Here is an 18270-nt window from a genome sequence, read left to right on the forward strand (position 1 = left end):
TCTGATGGAGCACTTTCTGATTCTAGCAGGTCTATCTTTGGCTAGGCGTCAGGAACGGCCTAAGAATAAAGAAAATATGCGCTTGCAAATGCTTACAATACAGGGACAAAATATAGAATACAGACGCCAAAAACATAGAACACAAAATTGGCCCACACACAAAGAAAATTCTATGTGTTATGGTTACAAAGTGTCATTATTATAAGAAAGTTAAAGGGACACTATACCCAAACATTTTCTTTCATGATTAAGGTAGAGAATATAATTTTAAACAACATTCCAATTTACTTCTATTACCTAATTTGCTTTATTCTTTAGCTATACTTTAATGAAGAAATAGCAATGCACACAGTGAACCAATCACAGGAGGCATCTATGTGCAGCTACCAATCATCAGCTACTAAGCATATCTAGATATGCTTTTCAGCAAAGAATATCAAGAGAATGAAGCAAAATAGATAATAGAAGTAAATTAGAAAGTTGTTTATAATTGTATGCTCTTTCTAAATCATGAAAGAAAAAATGTGGGTTTCATGTCCCTTTAAATTAAAAATGTATTGTGGTAACACACATAGGGCTAGATTTATCAAAGCAATTCGCCTGTAATTGCGGGCAAAATATCGCATACGCACCAATCGCCATATTTATTAAAGCAATCGCGCCTATAATTGCGCAAATCAGAAAGTAATTAATTTGCACTTCGTCTGCATTCGTCTAGGCGCACAGGCGCGCTCCCGACACCGCTAATACACATTGGTTACAGACGTAATTTTAGAGGCAGACATAGAAATACGCCTTGTTTTGTATTCATCATTGCTTTGCGCCAATAGTGAACTGTAGTTTCTCCTACAATTATGTGTTCTCTATTTCGCCATATATACATATGCGAATCTCTGTATAGCCGACATTTTTTACACATCTGAAGATAGAGTACTTTTTTTATTTTAGCTAATCTGTCCATTTTTGCCTTTAGTAATGCGCAAATGAGATGCCAAAAGAAACGCAAGTAAATGTTGTCTGACTGTACTCGAAAATTAAACCGAGATTTATACGGGAATAGTGCTAAAATTGGGCGTCTGAATTTAACACCTTGTGTGTATATTAGACTATATGGTGTTCTTTTGGTGATATGCAGTGTTGTTTTTGCGCCAAACATACCTTTTGGAATTGTTGCCAAAAAGTTCAACCTTGGTTTCATCAGACCATAACACCTTTTTCTCACATGCTTTTGGGAGACTTCAGATGTGCTTTTGCTAAATTTATCTGGGCTTGGATGTTTTTCTTCGTAAGAAAAGGCTTCCGTCTTGCCACTCTACCCCATAGCCCAGACATATGAAGCATACGTGAGATTGTTGTCACATGTACCACACAGCCAGTACTTGCCAGATATTCCTGCAGCTCCTTTAATGTTGCTGTAGACCTCTTGGTAGCCTCCCAGACCAGTTTTCTTCTCGTCTTTTCATCAATTTTGGAGGGACACCCAGTTCTTGGTAATGTCACTGTTGCACCATATTTTCTTCACTTGATGATGACTTTCTTCACTGTGTTCCATGGTATATCTAATGCCTTGGAAATTCTTTTGTACCCTTCTCCTGACTGATACCTTTTAACAATGAGATCCCTCTGATGCTTTAGAAGCTCTCTGCGGACCATGGCTTTTGTGTAGGACGCGACTAAGAAAATGTCAGGAAAGACCTACTAGAACAGCTGAACTTTATTTGGGGTTAATCAGAAGCACTTTAAATTAAGGCAGTGTGATGACTATTATTTAACATGGTTTTGAATGTAATTGCTTAATTCTGAACACAGCTACATCCCCAGTTATAAGACCACATTATTTTAGTTTTCTTTTGTTTACTTCCCTCCACCTTAAAGGGCCACTGTAAGTAAATATTTTCTATGCCTGTTACTAACTAACTACCCCAAATACGCTTTTTATCAATAGCATTTCATTAACATATCTCTACCGTATATCAGAAATCTTGTCTGCAAATGTAATTGTTTTCCAAACCCACTCCGCAGGTATCCTTTGCTCTGTACCAATCCGTTTACAATACCTAGGTTTCAAAATGGCGCTTTAAACACAATTTCATTGGTTTTAGTATTTTGAACATGCAGTGCTGAAAATAGTGGGCAGGATAACGTGACATCATCGGCAAATAAAAGATATAACTTTTAGAATGTTATGAAACTTCGTTTTGGAGAAAATATAGATCAGTAGGTTTTAATTAATGTTTATTAACTTTAATATGTTAGTTGTTTGGCTTAAAAATTATAACGGAAAGTAATCCTTTAAAGATTTGAGTTTGTTTTTCAATTGAGTTGTACAGTTTATAGGTCACATTAAAGGTGGAAAAAGTTCTGAAATGATTTATCTTTGTCTATTTTTTTTTACATCACAGAAACCTGACATTTTAACAGGGGTGTGTAGACTTTTTATATCCACTGTATGTGTGTACAGTATATATATATTTCTTTTATTTACCATATTACTTGTATTTCCTAAATTGATGTCTTATTTCTGCGCATTGATATACATTTATTTTGCGCTTTAAAAATAAAATATAGTGCACATATCCCCTAAGGCAGAACATGCAGTGATCTGAGATGTCATTGCATGAAAATGCAGCATGTCTGCAGAAAGAAAAGGACACATGCAGGAACTGGACTGCTTTAAATTTGCAGCGCTGCTCCACATCAGGCTGTTCTCTTCAAACAGAGCTTTGCTCTGGCTCCACTGTGTAAGTTTTTCTTAACACGGCGCATCCACAGTAAAGTGCTGTTTGAAGTGAATAGTCAAATATGCAGTATTCTGTCTCTCAGATTTTTTTCAAACCCGCCCCCTAGCCTTTCCCGGTCTTATGAGCAATGCACTTTTTTAATACTACATTTCTATGTTAGAGCAAAAAAAAAAAAGGAAACAAATTTATTCAAGAGACATTTTACAATTTCTTTCTTTATCAGCAGCTAATTTGCAATCCAATTTTCAACTGCAGCAATATATTATAAAACTTTCAAAAATTGCTTTATTCTCCAGTTAATCAACACATTGCAACGGAACTGGTGCTTTAGTGTAACTGCCTAATTTAAAATTGAATTTTATTTAAGAATAATCTGCAGAAAAATGTTCACTAAAAAAAAATCATATCATACAAATATGAATAACGTGTGAAATGTGCAGTACATTACTAAATTTAATACGAACTAGCTTAATTATCTTTGTGTCCGCTTTTTTTTTTTTTTTTAATAACTTTATTTATATAGTTACTGGCTCCACCACAACATGAGAACAGTATATACAGAGTCACTATTAGTTAAGCACAAATTGAGAAGCAAATGCTGCTAACAGCAAGATTGGTTCCACATTGCTACAGAGTCCAGCATTTTTCTATTATAACAAACATAAAACATAAAACAAACATTAACTTAACACATAACAAGGGTGAGAAAGCCCTTGATCAAGCCCTCCACTCCAGGGGATAGAAGTGTGGGGGGGGGGTACTCGCACCCCGGCACACAGGGGAAGAAAAGGCAAGTGTATCAGGGCCGGATGAGGTCTAGGCTTAGAAGTGAGATACGGCATAGCTCTCAAGATGTGGAAGTTGGGGGAGGGAGACACCATCTGCCATGAAGGTTTTCTTCCAACATGAACAAAGAGTTACGGAAGGGGTAGATTATCCTATTTCGCACCTGTGGGGTTACATGTAAGAGATAGGGTTCCCATTTATGTATGAAGACTTTAATTCTTTTCTCTAAATCCCCCTGTACATCTGATTGTTCTATAAGCACTTGGTTGTGTATGGCATGAAGGAGCTTTCTAAAGGGGGGGGCTTATTAGACGCCCAGAATTGCAAGATTAGTCTTCTAGTAAGGAGCACTACAGAGTAGAGGAATTTTCGGTATTTCGATATTACTTCGAAATCGTGTAAAAAAATAATGTTGGTGGACGTCAAGGTTACTCTGTCGCCCAAGACCCTTTGTAGCCAATAGCCAAGTTTACCCCACAGTCCAACAAGTTTGGGGCAGTCCCAAAGGAGGTGTATAATGTCTGGGGACGGGAAAGAGCACTTACTACAGCTGTCAACTGCCTGCGGTACCATCTTAGCTCGAAGCTTCGGGAGAATATATGCCTGGTGGAGGAGTTTAGTGTGGGCTTCCCTCGAGTACGCCGAGAGAGTGGCCATATGGACCCTGGAGAAGCTATCAATTAGGTCAGGCATGGTGATAGATATTGTCCTTGTTCCCTGCCATTTGTCGTGTATTGTCTGTAGAGCCTGTTGCTCCAAATGGGCCGTTATCTCGTTGTATATGTTGGTAATTGAGTGTGAGCCTCGTAGCGTAGCACGGTATAATCTATCTATACAGGAACTAGTGTTCGTGAGCTGGTTAGTAGTAATGAGGGCCCTAACATAGTGTCTACATTGGAAATAGGCAAACATGGTGCCTGGTGAAAGGTTGTGTGTCTCTCTCAGAGCCTGGAAAGGTAGGATTTGCAATGTAGTGGGGTTAAGAAGTTGCACAATAGATGTCAGCCCAAGGGTCTCCCATATGTGGAAGGCCCGAGTAGTGTATCCCGGGATGAATTTGGGGTTCCCTTGGAGAGGTAAATATTTGGTGGTCTCATGGTCAATTTTCCAGAATCTGCACATTCTGTGCCACACTCTAGGGGGGTCCCGAAAGAGTATGCTTTGAGAGATGTGGGAGGGGAGGGAGGATAGTTTAGCATGTGGTAGATAAGCTGCATTGAGAGGTGCAATTAAGTCTAGTTCCACGGCGGGGCTAAAGTAGGTAGATTTGGTAAGCCACCCCATGGTCAGTTTAGCTAGCGTCGCCCAATTATACCATTGGATATTTGGAAACTTAAGGCCTCCCGCATTCACTGACATAGATAGTTTAGTTTTACTAATCCTATGCTTCCTCTGGCTCCAAACAAATGAGGCAAATATAGTAGTAATATTTTGAATGTCTTTATTGTGGAGTAGGAGAGGGAGCATCTGCAAGGGATATAACATTTTAGGAAGGATGATCATTTTGAGAAGGTGAATTCTACCATGTAAAGTTAAGGGGAGCCCCCGCCAGCTTCTGATAAGAGCCTGGGTACTAGCTATGACTCTAGGAATATTGAGGTTGTAGAGGAGCATAGGGTCAACATGGAGTTGGATGCCTAAATATTTAAAGGACCCAGCTGTGACATGTACGTTAGTGTCGCTAAGTGTGCTATTTTTACTATTTTGGAGCCATGTGACTTCCGATTTGTCAATATTTATTTTATAACCAGTGAATCTACCAAAGGTCGATAGAATTTCCAACAGCCCAGGCAGATTCATGGCAGGATCGCTCACATAAAGTAGCAAGTCATCTGCAAAGAGAGATAGGTGAAGGAGTTGTGAGTGAATCCGAAGGCCAGGACAGTGTTGGCGTATGTAACAGGCTAGTGGCTCAATTGCCAGATCAAATAGGAGCGGGACAGTGGGCAACCTTGCCTGGTTCCCCTACCTAGCTCGAAGGAGGGAGACAAACCGTTATTTATGATTATGGATGCCGAGGGAGATTCGTACAGTCTTTGTATGACCTCTAGGAAATGCCCCGTTATTCCAAATTTGGCCAGCGCTGTATAGAGATGGTCCCATTCCACCCTGTCAAACGCCTTTTCAGCGTCTACAGCAAAAAGGCAAGCGTCAGGCAGTGGATTATCTATGGAGGATACTTGGGCTCTGTGATAGTGGTCAATGACCGCAAGAGTTTTTCTCAGGTTAAATACCGAGGAACGATGCTTGACAAAGCCCGTTTGATCGGGGTGCACCAGAAAGTGGAGCACCTCTGCCAACCTATTAGCCAGGATTTTAGTTAGTAGTTTATAGTCTCCATTTAGTAAGGAGATCGGCCTGTAAGAGGAGGGTACCGTGGGATCTTTATCGGGTTTGAGTATTACACAGATGTTTGCGTCAGAAAATCTGGGGTCAGGGACAGAGGCCCCAGAAAGATACGCAGAGAAAAGGGTCGCTAGAGTGGGGGCTATGTCAGAGGCTAAAAGTTTGTAGTACTCTGCGGGGAGACCATCAGGTCCCGCCGCTTTGCCAAGTTTGATGCGTTTAATGGTGTCTATCACCTCCCTCGGCTGAATGGGGGCATTAAGAGAGGACAATTGGTCCTGCGTCAAAGTAGGAACACCCACATTATTCTAGAATGAGCATTTGTCAGGTTCTGAAATCTCTTGCTTAGAGTACAGGCTGGTGTAGTAAGAGACAAATTCACGCATAATTGTCGGGGTGTCGGTGCATAATTTTCCCTCAGCAGCCAGCGCTGGGATATATGTTTTAGGTGTAACCACCTTGACCATGGAGGCCATGGTTCTACCAGCCTTGTTCCCATATCTGTAAAACTTCCCCTGTCTATGAATAGCATACGCGTTATCTACCATTTGAATATGTGTATCTCTCTCCTTTTTGAGGTCGTAGTACTGTTGTCTAGTTTGGGGTGAGGGATGGGAGAGATAGTTGTTATACGCTTTTGCAAGCTTTGTTAACATCTCATCTGTGATTTTCTTGCTCTTGCGGTTGTGATGTGAGGTATAAGCTGTAATTCTTCCTCTCATAACAGCCTTAGAGGCATGCCAGAAGTGGTCTGAATTATCTCTGTGTTGTGCATTATCTGCATTGTAGTCTATCCAGAAAGAGCGTAGTTGTTGCCGAAAGTCGGCGTTATTGTAAAGGAAAGAGGGGAATCGCCAAGTTTTCTGTAGGTTAGTTGGTGGGGTGAAGTCCAGAAGGAGCAGGATAGGTGCGTGGTCTGATATGGTCACAGGAAAGATCTTAGTGAGAGGGACATGTGGTGTGAGGGCGGGAGCAGTCAGGAAATAGTCAATCCTAGACATGGTATGATGCGTTTTAGAAATGCAAGTATAGTCCTTGTCTGTTGGGTTGCGCAATCTCCACAAGTCCACTAGTCCCAAGTCAGTTTTGAGTCTATCTATAAGTTTTACCTCAGCTTTCTGTCTACGTGATACGGTTCGTAGGGGCGGCCCAGTCGAGACTTCCACAAATCTGTCAAGCGGTAAGAGTTGCGTCATGTTAAAGTCGCCCCCTACGATTATTGGGAGCTCACCTCTCCTTGCTTAACAAAGTTGTAAGTGTTGCCAAAAGTGGGGCGAGAGATTGTTCGGGCCATATACATTGCAGAGTAGATATGATTTTGATGCAATACTGAGAGTGGTAATAATGTAGCGTCCCCTAGGATCTAACTGTGTATCTTTGAAAGTGGCAGAAAGACCTTTTCTAATCAAGATAGCTACTCCCCTCCCCCGTCCCTCCGTTGGGGTATTAATAACCTGCCCCACCCATCTAGTTTTAAGCTTGTCATGTTCCTCCTGAGTTAAGCGGGTTTCCTGTATGAGGGCTATGTCAGCGTGTATGGAGTTTAAGAAGTGCAGTATTTTACTGCGTTTAGCGGGGGATGTAATGCCCCCCACGTTCCACGAGACTATATTACATCGTACTGCCATACAATGTGTAGCAGAGGAGACATTAATTGGAGCACGGTGGAATAATCAAGGGAGAGGGGAAGTAGGGAGGCGGCCTCTCTCTCCAATGCTGTCAGGCAGTGGAGAAGTGTGTCAGAAGGTCTGGTGGTGTGTGCCAGGGTGCAGTACTTACATAAACAGAGAGGCGGGAGAAACCAAGGCAACAGCTCACAAGACCACCAAAGCTCGGACATTCTCCGCAGTTGGTGTCCCCCGGAGTGGAGGCAAGATTTCTGATGGAGGCAGAGAGAGAAAAGCATCAACAGGGCACAAAACCACATTCCCAAACCCTCACCAGATCCCCATCCCATTCCAACGGTGCTACCAGTCACTTCGCCCATGTGGGAAGGAGAGATCAAGGTCACCTCTCGGTTAATGCTTTTGAGTGGAGCACCGGCGGAATGGTAGACATGCTGCAGTAACAATGTAGTTAAGGACATACAGGCACAGAGAAGTAATATCCAAGCCCAACATTTCAAAACACATAGTTTAGGGGTATTTCCGTTATCCTGGTCTATAGCTAGGCCTGGGCCAGATGAAGTACAGGGCATAGGGGCTTTCAAGTGCAGCCCGGGAGGCTCCTGTGCACTGGGAGATAAGATGGTGGCTGAAAGCTTATCAAGGATTTCTTTTTTAATTAAGAAGAAATACGCCCAAAACAGGCAAGGGTATCGTGGCAAGTGCATGGTTAGAATGCTGGTGCTAGGGTATACAGATGCATAGGGTTTCCAGGCAAGGAAAAGGGTCAAATAAATTAAAGTTAACAATAGGCGATAGGAGGGTCTCTGCGGTAAAGTACAGTCGGCCGAGGCCGGACTAGGCGGGATATGTGTGATAGGAGGGGAGCCTTTATCAGGAGCAAAATGTAACAGGCCACCATCAGTTCCAGTTGTACCTACGTAAGGGGTTGGACATGTGCTATGCTTAGGGCCCCAAACCCCAGGATTTAGAGGTAAGAGCATTAAAACAGAGGGAACAATAGCAATAACCATTTTGTTAACCTTCAAGAACATAAAATAACAGCTAACATAATAGATCTCAACCATTGGTGATACGAGTACAGTCTCAACATGGATCGCCACCTTGACCCGGCCGCCTAGGAAAACTGCGGCAGGGGTATGCTGCTGCAATGGTAGGAGCAGTAGCCAATAAGTCAGAATCTTTTTAGGAGGAGGACCTCTCACTTGGTCCGCTTCTAGAGTGTGTCCAAAAGCGAAAAATATCTCACTTCCTTGGACCCCCATAGGAAGACAGAAGAAGAGGGGGAAAAGGTGCAAGAAATTTGGTCGCCCAAAATCAGTGCACGTCATCTTGCATGTCCTTGTCTAGGAATGTTTGCAGTTCCTTTGGGTTGTTGAAGTATTTAGGCCCAGTAGGTGTCTGCAGCCTTAACTTGGCCGGGTACAGTAGTGTAGCTTGCCTTTGTGTCCGCTTTTTACAACGCATGTATATATCCTTTAACAAGAAAAAAATTGAATTTTATTGTGCATTGATATCTGTCAATATTGCCCTCGAACATGTAATATAACTGCGCATATACTATTTTTTCATTTCCGGGATTTTGATTTGAGCATAATTGTATATCTGTTTCTATTATTGTAATAAGATGCCAAGGGCAAAAAAAATTCAATTGGTGAGTTAATTATAATCACTTATAGAATGGAAAAATATTTTCCAAGACAAAGGAGAGGAATATATACAATAGATCAGGACCGCAGGAATTAGATCCTGGGTGAAATGGTCCGTAGAGTTCGCAGGGTTTCGGGGATTCTGCGTACCAGGAAACAATGTTGAAGCGTTTCAATGACCTTAATCGAAAGCAGCGTAAACTGCGAGCTCTCATAAGGAGCTATGTGAGGAAATGCAAGTTTTTTTTTCATTACATAGACTTTAATCATTGTTTATAATTAACATTCTGGCAACTCCTGGAATTCAATAAACATGTATGTGTCATTGCACATTTCCTTTTCAAATGTGTATGCAACGTTTGGAATAGCAATTAACATAGTCATGCTAGTTGTGTTAATTGAGAATACACAAATTTGGCATGCTCATTTCTGTGGTCATAGTCTGAAAACGGTGCTGACGGAGGCCGACTACGTCTCGGAACTTCAGCTAGTAAAGCAGAGCTGACACGCTGGGGAGAAGGCGCCGCGCCATTTTAGAAAAGACACCAGGCAACTGACACAGGAACGGTTGGTATTTAAAATGGAGTGTGAACAGGCTGACTGCAGCGGATAAGCTGCGGATGCAAGAACCACAAACATCCTGGCATATGAGCTTGGCGGACCGCACAGCAGATATTCCCATACGGCCTGTGAATTCAGAAACGAAGCCATCCGTCCCTGAGAATGAGGTGAGCACATTACTGGGATAGCAATCAGTTACAGAGGGAACAGCACAGCAATAGTACTCAACGGTTGCACAGCAAAATCGCATATATCCCACCTTCTCCTTAAGTGATCTGACACCCATTGTATTAAAATAACACAAACGTTTATCAACTTTAAAACAAAGCAACATTACAGATCAGCCAAAGGACTGAAGGGGTTCTATAAGGCACACAGTACACATATACCTATGCAGCTGCAATAAACAAACAACAATACAGCAGCAGAAGTGCACTTTGGTGTATAGAAGTTAACAGATTATCAGGGAGACCCTGAGCACATATTTATACTAGAACAAGGTGGCACCAAAATAATATACTCTGGATATGCCAGGACGAAGGTCTAACAAGCCAGACACCACACAACACCCGGACAATGCAAAATTACTTGAAGCAATAAGAAACTGCACAATTAGCCCCCTCTGAAACCCCTAACCCAAATATGGCAAACACAGCGAGCAAATCCTCTCAGGCTGCAAACCCAGTAGATGTAACTAAAGATGATTTGAAGTCACTCTGCACCAAAGATGATGTAAAGGAGTTAATTACAGATATGAAGAGCTGGTATGGAGAGTTAAAGAGGGACCTTACAAGGGTAACGCAGAGGGTCACAAATTTAGAAGAAAATGACGTCACTTACAATCATATTCAGCATGTATCCCGTATGGCATATGAACAAGAGGAAACTATTCACCATCTACTTGAAAAGGTGGAAGACTTTGACAATCGGGGCAGGAGGAACAATCTCTGCATCAGGGGAAGTCCAGAGAGTGTGCAGCCAACGGCACTAGAGGGATGCCTACAGAGTCTATTTCAGACACTCAGAGGCAACGAAAATACGCCCGACTTACACATTGAGAGAGCACATAGGGCCCTACGTGCAAAACCCCCCCAAGGCGCCCCCCAGGGATGTCATCCTGAAAATGTTGCACTTTAAAGACAAAGAGGACATCTTGAAATATGCTAGACAAAAAAAAAGATTTGACACACTAATACAAATTTACGCTGACCTGCCACTTTGCAGAAGAGGAGGGACCTCAGTTACATCACCAAGACACTACGAAATCAAAATATCCAATACCGGTGGGGCTTCCCGGTCAGTATTATTGCCACAAAAGGGGATGCTACTGCTATCTTCTGAAACCAAGAGAACCTGGAGCGCTTTTGTGAGATTTTAAGGATCACCATCAAGTCACCTGAAATGCAAACACAAGACACAATGGAGCACCAACCATTCTCAGGACGAACCAGAATGACACCAGGAACAAACCAAAGACAAGATGACCTCACACCAATGGCAGCTTCTAGCTGTGCTACAGAATCAATTGGAGAGACTGCCTAAAATGAACAAAACACCCTGCTGGGACTTTCATGTTACATTAAAAGGCTACAGGTTGTATGTTTTATTACACCTTTCATAGTTAAAATTCCAATAAGGGATCGCAGACGTGGGATACTACCCACCTTGTTAATGTTATATATCTGTTGTTGAGTGTTTTGATCAGATTACCCCAGATGGTAAATATTCAACTGCCATTTTTTCGTTACCTTTTTATATATCATAAGGTTATATTTACTGTATATGTAAAGAGTGGACAGAGATTCTAAGTCATTGATAAATACACATATCACCAACACACTCACTGAGGACATCCGTCACTAGTCAATGGAGCCCTGTCACACTCAGATATACAGATAGGATCGTGTCCACACACTATAAATACTAATACTACTTACTCCCCTCATATTATACCTAACTGCTTATCAAGCCCCAACAAAAATGGAGAGGGGCCCTGAACTAGGTGCTAAACCCATTGCACTGATCTCTATAAATGCAAAAGGCCTGAATAGCCCAGAGAAGAGATCAATTGCCTTTAACCAACTACATCATGCCTCAGGAGACATAATTTTTATTCAGGAGACACACTTCCAGAGGGGGAGGGAGCCAACATATATACACAAGAGGTTTAGATCAGCTTTTCTAGCATCTGGTAAAGAAAAAAACAGAATTTATGCTTACCTGATAAATTACTTTCGCTTGTGGTGTATCCAGTCCACAGATTCATCCTTTACTTGTGGGATATTCTCCTTCCTAACAGGAAGTGGCAAAGAGAGCACACAGCAGAGCTGTCCATATAGCTCCCCCTCTAGCTCCACCCCCCAGTCATTCGACCGGAGGTTAGGAAGAAAAAGGAGAAACCATAGGGTGCAGTGGTGACTGTAGTTTAAACAAAAAGATCTACCTGACTTAATAGCCAGGGCGGGCCGTGGACTGGATACACAACAACAGAAAGAAATTTATCAGGTAAGCATAAATTCTGTTTTCTCTTGTAAGGTGTATCCAAGTCCACGGATTCATCCTTTACTTGTGGGATACCAATACCAAAGCTTTAGGACACGGATGAAGGGAGGGAACAAGACAGGTACCTTAAACGGAAGGCACCACTGCTTGTAAAACCTTTCTCCCAAAAATAGCCTCCGAAGAAGCAAAAGTATTGAATTTGTAACATTTGGAAAAGGTATGCAGCCAAGACCAAGTCGCTGCCTTACAAATCTGTTCAACAGAAGCCTCATTTTTAAAAGCCCATGTGGAAGCCACTGCTCTTGTAGAATGAGCAGTAATTGTTTCAGGAGGCTGCTGACCAGCAGTCTCATAGGCCAGACGGATGATGCTTTTCAGCCAAAAGGAAAAAGAGGTAGCAGTCGCCTTCTGACCTCTCCTCTTACCAGAATAGATGACAAACAATGAAGTTGTTTGTCTGAAATCCTTAGTTGCTTGTAAGTAGAACTTTAAAGCACGAACCACATCAAGATTGTGTAACAGACGTTCACTAGTTCTGCATACCAGGTTCTGCGTGGCCACGCAGGCGCTATTAGAATCACCGACGCCCTCTCCTGCTTGATTCCGGCAACCAGACGAGGAAGGAGAGGAAACGGTGGAAACACATAGGCCAGATTGAAGGACCAAGGCGCTGCTAGAGCATCTATCAACGCCGCCTGGGGATCCCGGGACCTGGACCCATAAAGAGGAAGTTTGGCATTCTGATGGGACGCCATCAGATCCAATTCTGGAGTGCCCCATCGCTGAATCAGCTGGGCAAATACCTCCGGGTGGAGTTCCCACTCCCCCGGATGAAAAGTCTGACGACTTAGAAAATCTGCTTCCCAGTTGTCTACTCCTGGGATGTGAATTGCTGAGAGGTGGCAAGAGTTATCCTCCGCCCACCTGATTATTTTGGTTACTTCCATCATTGCTAGGGGACTCCTTGTTCCCCCCTTGATGGTTGATGTAAGCTACAGTCGTGATGTTGTCTGACTGAAATCTGATGAATTTGGCCGCAGCTAGCTGAGGCCATGCCTGAAGAGCGTTGAATATCGCCCTCAGTTCCAGAATGTTTATCGGGAGAAGAGCTTCTTCCCGAGACCATAAGCCCTGAGCTTTCAGGGAGTCCCAGACAGCACCCCAGCCCAACAGACTGGCGTCGGTCGTTATGATGATCCACTCTGGTCTGCGAAAACACATTCCCTGAGCCAGGTGATCCTCAGACAACCACCAGAGAAGAGAATCTCTGGTCCCCTGGTCCAACTGTATTTGAGGAGACAAATCTGCATAATCCCCATTCCACTGTTTGAGCATGCATAGTTGCAGTGGTCTGAGGTGTATCCGTGCAAAAGGGACTATGTCCATTGCCGCTACCATTAGTCAGATTGTCTCCATGCACTGAGCTACAGACGGCCGAGGAATGGAATGAAGAGCTCGGCAAGTAGTTAAGAGTTTTAAATTTCTGACCTCCATTAGAAATATTTTCATTTCTACCGAGTCTATTAGTGTTCCTAGGAAGGGAACTCTTGTGAGGGGGAGAGAGAACTCTTTTTGATGTTCACTTTCCACCCATGAGACCTCAGAAAGGCCACTACGATTTCCGTGTGAGACTTGGCTCTTTGGAAAGTTGACGCCTGAATTAAGATGTCGTCTAGATAAGGCGCCACTGCTATGCCCCGCGGTCTTAGCACCGCCAGGAGGGACCCTAGCACCTTTGTGAAAATTCTGGGAGTAGTGGCCAACCCGAAAGTGAGAGCCACAAACTGAAAATGCTTGTCCAGAAAGGCAAACCTGAGAAACTGGTGATGATCTTTGTGGATAGGAATGTGTAGATACGCATCCTTTAGATCCACGGTAGTCATATATTGATCCTCCTGGATCATTGGTAAGATTGTCCGAATGGTCTCCATCTTGAATGATGGGACTCTGAGGAATTTGTTTAGAATTTTGAGATCCAGGATTGGTCTGAAAGTTCCTTCTTTTTTGGCAACCACAAACAGGTTCGAGTAAAACCCCAGCCCTTGTTCCACAATTGGAACTGGGCGGATCACTCCCATTGTATGTAGGTCTTCTACACAGCGTAAGAACGCCTCTTTCTTTATCGTGTCTATAGACAGACGAGAAATATGGAACCTTCCCCTTGGAGGGGAGTCCTTGAATTCTAGAAGATATCCCTGGGATACAATCTCTAAGGCCCAGGGATCGTGTACGTCTCTTGCCCAGGCCTGAGCGAAGAGAGTCTGCCCCCTACTAGATCCGGTCCCGGATCGGGGGCTACCCCTTCATGCTGTCTTGGGGGCCGCTGCAGGATTCTTGGCCTGTTTACCCTTGTTCCAGCCCTGTTAAGGTTTCCAGGCTGCCCTGGGTTGTGAAGTGTTACCCTCTTGCTTTGCAGCAGGGGAGGACGAAGCGAGACCGCTCCTGAAATTCCGAAAGAAACGAAAATTGTTTTGTTTGCTCTTTGTCTTAAAGGACTTGTCCTGAGGGAGAGCATGGCCTTTTCCCCCAATGATTTCTGAGATAATCTCTTTCAATTCAGGCCCGAAAAGGGTCTTTCCTTTGAAAGGGATGTTCAGCAGTTTGGATTTTGACGACACATCGGCCGACCAGGACTTGAGCCATAGCGCCCTGCGCTCCAGAATGGCGAAACCTGAATTCTTTGCCGCTAACTTAGCTAGTTGGAAAGCGGCATCTGTGATAAAAGAATTAGCCAGCTTAAGAGCCTTAATTCTGTCCATAATATCCTCATATTTGGTCTCCGTCTGGAGCGCATCTTCCAGCGCCTCGAACCAGAAAGCAGCTGCAGTAGTTACAGGAACAATGCACGCTATAGGTTGGAGAAGAAAACCTTGATGAACAAAAATTTTCTTAAGTAAACCCTCTAATTTTTTATCCATAGGGTTTTTAAAAGCACAACTGTCCTCAATTGGTATGGTTGTGTGTTTAGCAAGTGAAGAAACAGCCCCCTCCACCTTAGGGACCGTCTGCCACGAGTCCCGCGTGGTGCCAGATATAGGGAACATTTTCTTAAAAACAGGAGGGGGAACAAACGGAATACCTGGTCTATCCCACTCCCTAGTTACTATATCCGCAATCCTCTTAGGGACCGGGAACACATCAGTATAAACAGGAACTTCTAGGTACTTGTCCATTTTACACAATTTCTCTAGGACCACCAAAGGGTCACAGTCATCCAGAGTAACTAATACCTCCCTGAGTAATAAGCGGAGGTGTTCTAGTTTAAATTTAAAAGCCAACGTATCTGAGTCTGTCTGAGGAGCAACCTTTCCCGAATCGGAAACTTCTCCCTCAGACAGCACATCCCTCGCCCCTCAGAGCGTTGAGAGTGTATATCGGATACGGCTACTAAAGCGTCAGAATGCTCATAATCTGTTCTTAAAACAGAGTTATCACGCTTTGCAGGTAACATGGGCAGCTTAGATAAAAATACTGAGAGGGTATTATCCATAACTGCCGCGAAATCTTGTAAGGTAAAAGAGTTAGACGCGCTAGAGGTGCTAGGCGTCGCTTGAGCGGGCGTAACTGGTTGTGACACTTGGGGAGAGGTCAACGGGCTAACCTCATTACCTTCTGTCTGAGAATCATCTTGGGCCACATTTTTAAGTGCAACAATATGATCTTTAAAATGTATAGACATATCAGTACACGTGGGACACATTTTGAGAGGGGGTTCCACCATGGCTTCTAAACACATTGAACAAGGATTTTCCTTGGTGACAGACATGTTTAACAGACTAGTAGTAAGACAAACAGGCTTAGAAATCACATTAATCAAGCAAAAACACACTTTGCAAAAAAACATTACTGTGCCTTTAAATAATAAAAAAGGCACACAATTTTCCAAAACAGTGAAAAATGCACCAAACTTTCTGAAATTTTCACAGTATGTACCTAAAGCATTGGTGAGATTGCACAACTAGCAAAAAAAAATCGATTAACCCCTTAATGCCCAAACCGGATCAATAGTAAGCTAACAGACCAGTTAAAACAAATTTAGCACCTTGCCACAGCTCTGCTGTGGCCCTACCTTCCCTTAGGAGTCGAATTTATGGGGAAAAAGCTTCTTATGGTTCCTCAAATTGTAGCAGGAGCCACCATGTGAACACAGCCTGAAGATCTAGTCCATCTAACTGCGCATCTGAGGCGCAAAATTAGGCCCCTCCCACCTCCGGTGCTGTGAGGCCTAAAGAAACACTCCTAGGAGTTATAATATTAGCCATGTGGGTAACAACCCCTGAAAGAAACCCAAAGGGACCTTCTAAGTATCTCAAAAACGATGTTTATAAGAAAAAAACGTTTGCCATAAAAAAGTGTCAACCCATAAAAAAGTGTCAACCAGCATAAATTAGCCCTGCAATGTAAGCTTGTAATTCCATACTTAGTCTCTGAATAAAGCTTACCCTTCCCGCATTATCACAGTCTTGTCTAGAAATAAATGACTGAACATACCTTATTGCAGCCTAATCTGCAAACCGTTTCCCCCAACTGAAGTTTTCTTGTACTCCTCAGTCCTGTGTGGGAACAGCAGTGGATTTTAGTTACAACATGCTAAAATAATTTTCCTCTCTGCAGAAATCTTCATCCCTTTTCTGCTGGAGAGTAAATAGTACAAACCGGTACCATTTAAAAATAACAAACTTTTGCTTGTAGAACAAAAACTACAAATCTAACACCACATTCACTTTACCCTTCCGAGAGAGACCCTATTGCTTAGAGCCGGCAAAGAGAATGACTGGGGGGTGGAGCTAGAGGGGGAGCTATATGGACAGCTCTGCTGTTTGCTCTCTTTGCCACTTCCTGTTAGGAAGGAGAATATCCCACAAGTAAAGGATGAATCCGTGGACTGGATACACCTTACAAGAGAAAAGGTGGTGTGGGGATTCTATTTAGCAACTCAATGCAATTTCAACCTACATAGGTAATAAAAGATCCAAAACGGCAGATATATCATAGTCTCTGGCCACTTATACAATAATCACATTTGTAAATGTTTATCTCCCGAACACGGGACAACACATACTTTTCAAACAAGTCACTCAATGCTTGAACATACAAAGGGAATGCTATTTATGGGTGGGGATTTTAACTTACCACTAGACCCCACAATAGACACCTCCACAGGTATATCCTGCGCATCTAAACGTACCATTAAGACAATACACTCACACTCACTGAAATTGCACGACATATGGAGGTCTGTGAACCCTAACGTACATGACTATACATTTTATTCACACCCACACCGCACAAACACTAGGATAGACTACATTTTGAGCGACCAATTAGGTCTGTCATTGATAATCCCACTATCCTTCCGCTCACATGGTCTGATCATTCACCAGTTCAATGTAAAATTAACTGGCCCACTTCACCCGCACTCCGCCTCATTTGGAGACTTGAAGGAACCATATTAGATAACCCTCTGAACAAATTAGACATTGACACAACCCTAGGACATTACTTCAGGGAAAACATTAGTGACTCCAATCACAGTGTGGGAGGCACATAAGTGCGTAATAAGAGGAGAATGTATTAAACATAGGGCGAGAGAAAATAGGAGTAATAGACCATTTCTAAATTCCGCTCTAAGTCAGATTAGGTACTGGGAGACAGAGCATAAGAAACACCCCTCTTCAGTGGATACATTGAAATCTCTTCTTCAGGCCAGAGATGATCTCAACACACATCTCACAAAAAATTACCAATGCAAAGCGGCTTTCCTCAAGCAGAAATACTTTGACCTTAATGATAAGGTAGGCTCATCACTGGCGAAAGCCCTCAAACGCAAGCAACTGAGCACCCACATATACACAATTACAGAGAAAGAAGGTTTGACACTTAAAGATAGCAAGATCATAGCAGAGGTTTTTAGATCTTACTATGAGACATTGTATAACCTGAGTAATGATAGCGGTCAGGAGGACATAGATCAATTTTTATCGGACATACAACTGAACAAACTGACGGCGGAAAACTCAGACTTTTTAGATGCCCCCATTACTGCAGAGGAAACCAAAC

General features: G+C 42.9%; 1 protein-coding gene and 1 long non-coding RNA gene across 6 annotated transcripts in view; both read right to left on the reverse strand.

Moving 5' to 3' along the window:
* Window positions 1–18270, reverse strand: part of TNIP1 (TNFAIP3 interacting protein 1) — a 229059-nt gene that overhangs the window by 78732 nt on the left and 132057 nt on the right. The window lies entirely within an intron of this gene.
* On the reverse strand, window positions 2941–7746 carry LOC128664028 (uncharacterized). The gene is made up of 2 exons (XR_008402916.1): window positions 7653–7746; window positions 2941–3690 (listed from the first exon to the last, which is right to left on the reverse strand). It is a non-coding gene; the product is annotated as an uncharacterized LOC128664028 (long non-coding RNA).

Source organism: Bombina bombina, chromosome 6, assembly GCF_027579735.1.
Source record: "Bombina bombina isolate aBomBom1 chromosome 6, aBomBom1.pri, whole genome shotgun sequence".
NCBI classification, from domain to species: Eukaryota; Metazoa; Chordata; class Amphibia; order Anura; family Bombinatoridae; genus Bombina; species Bombina bombina.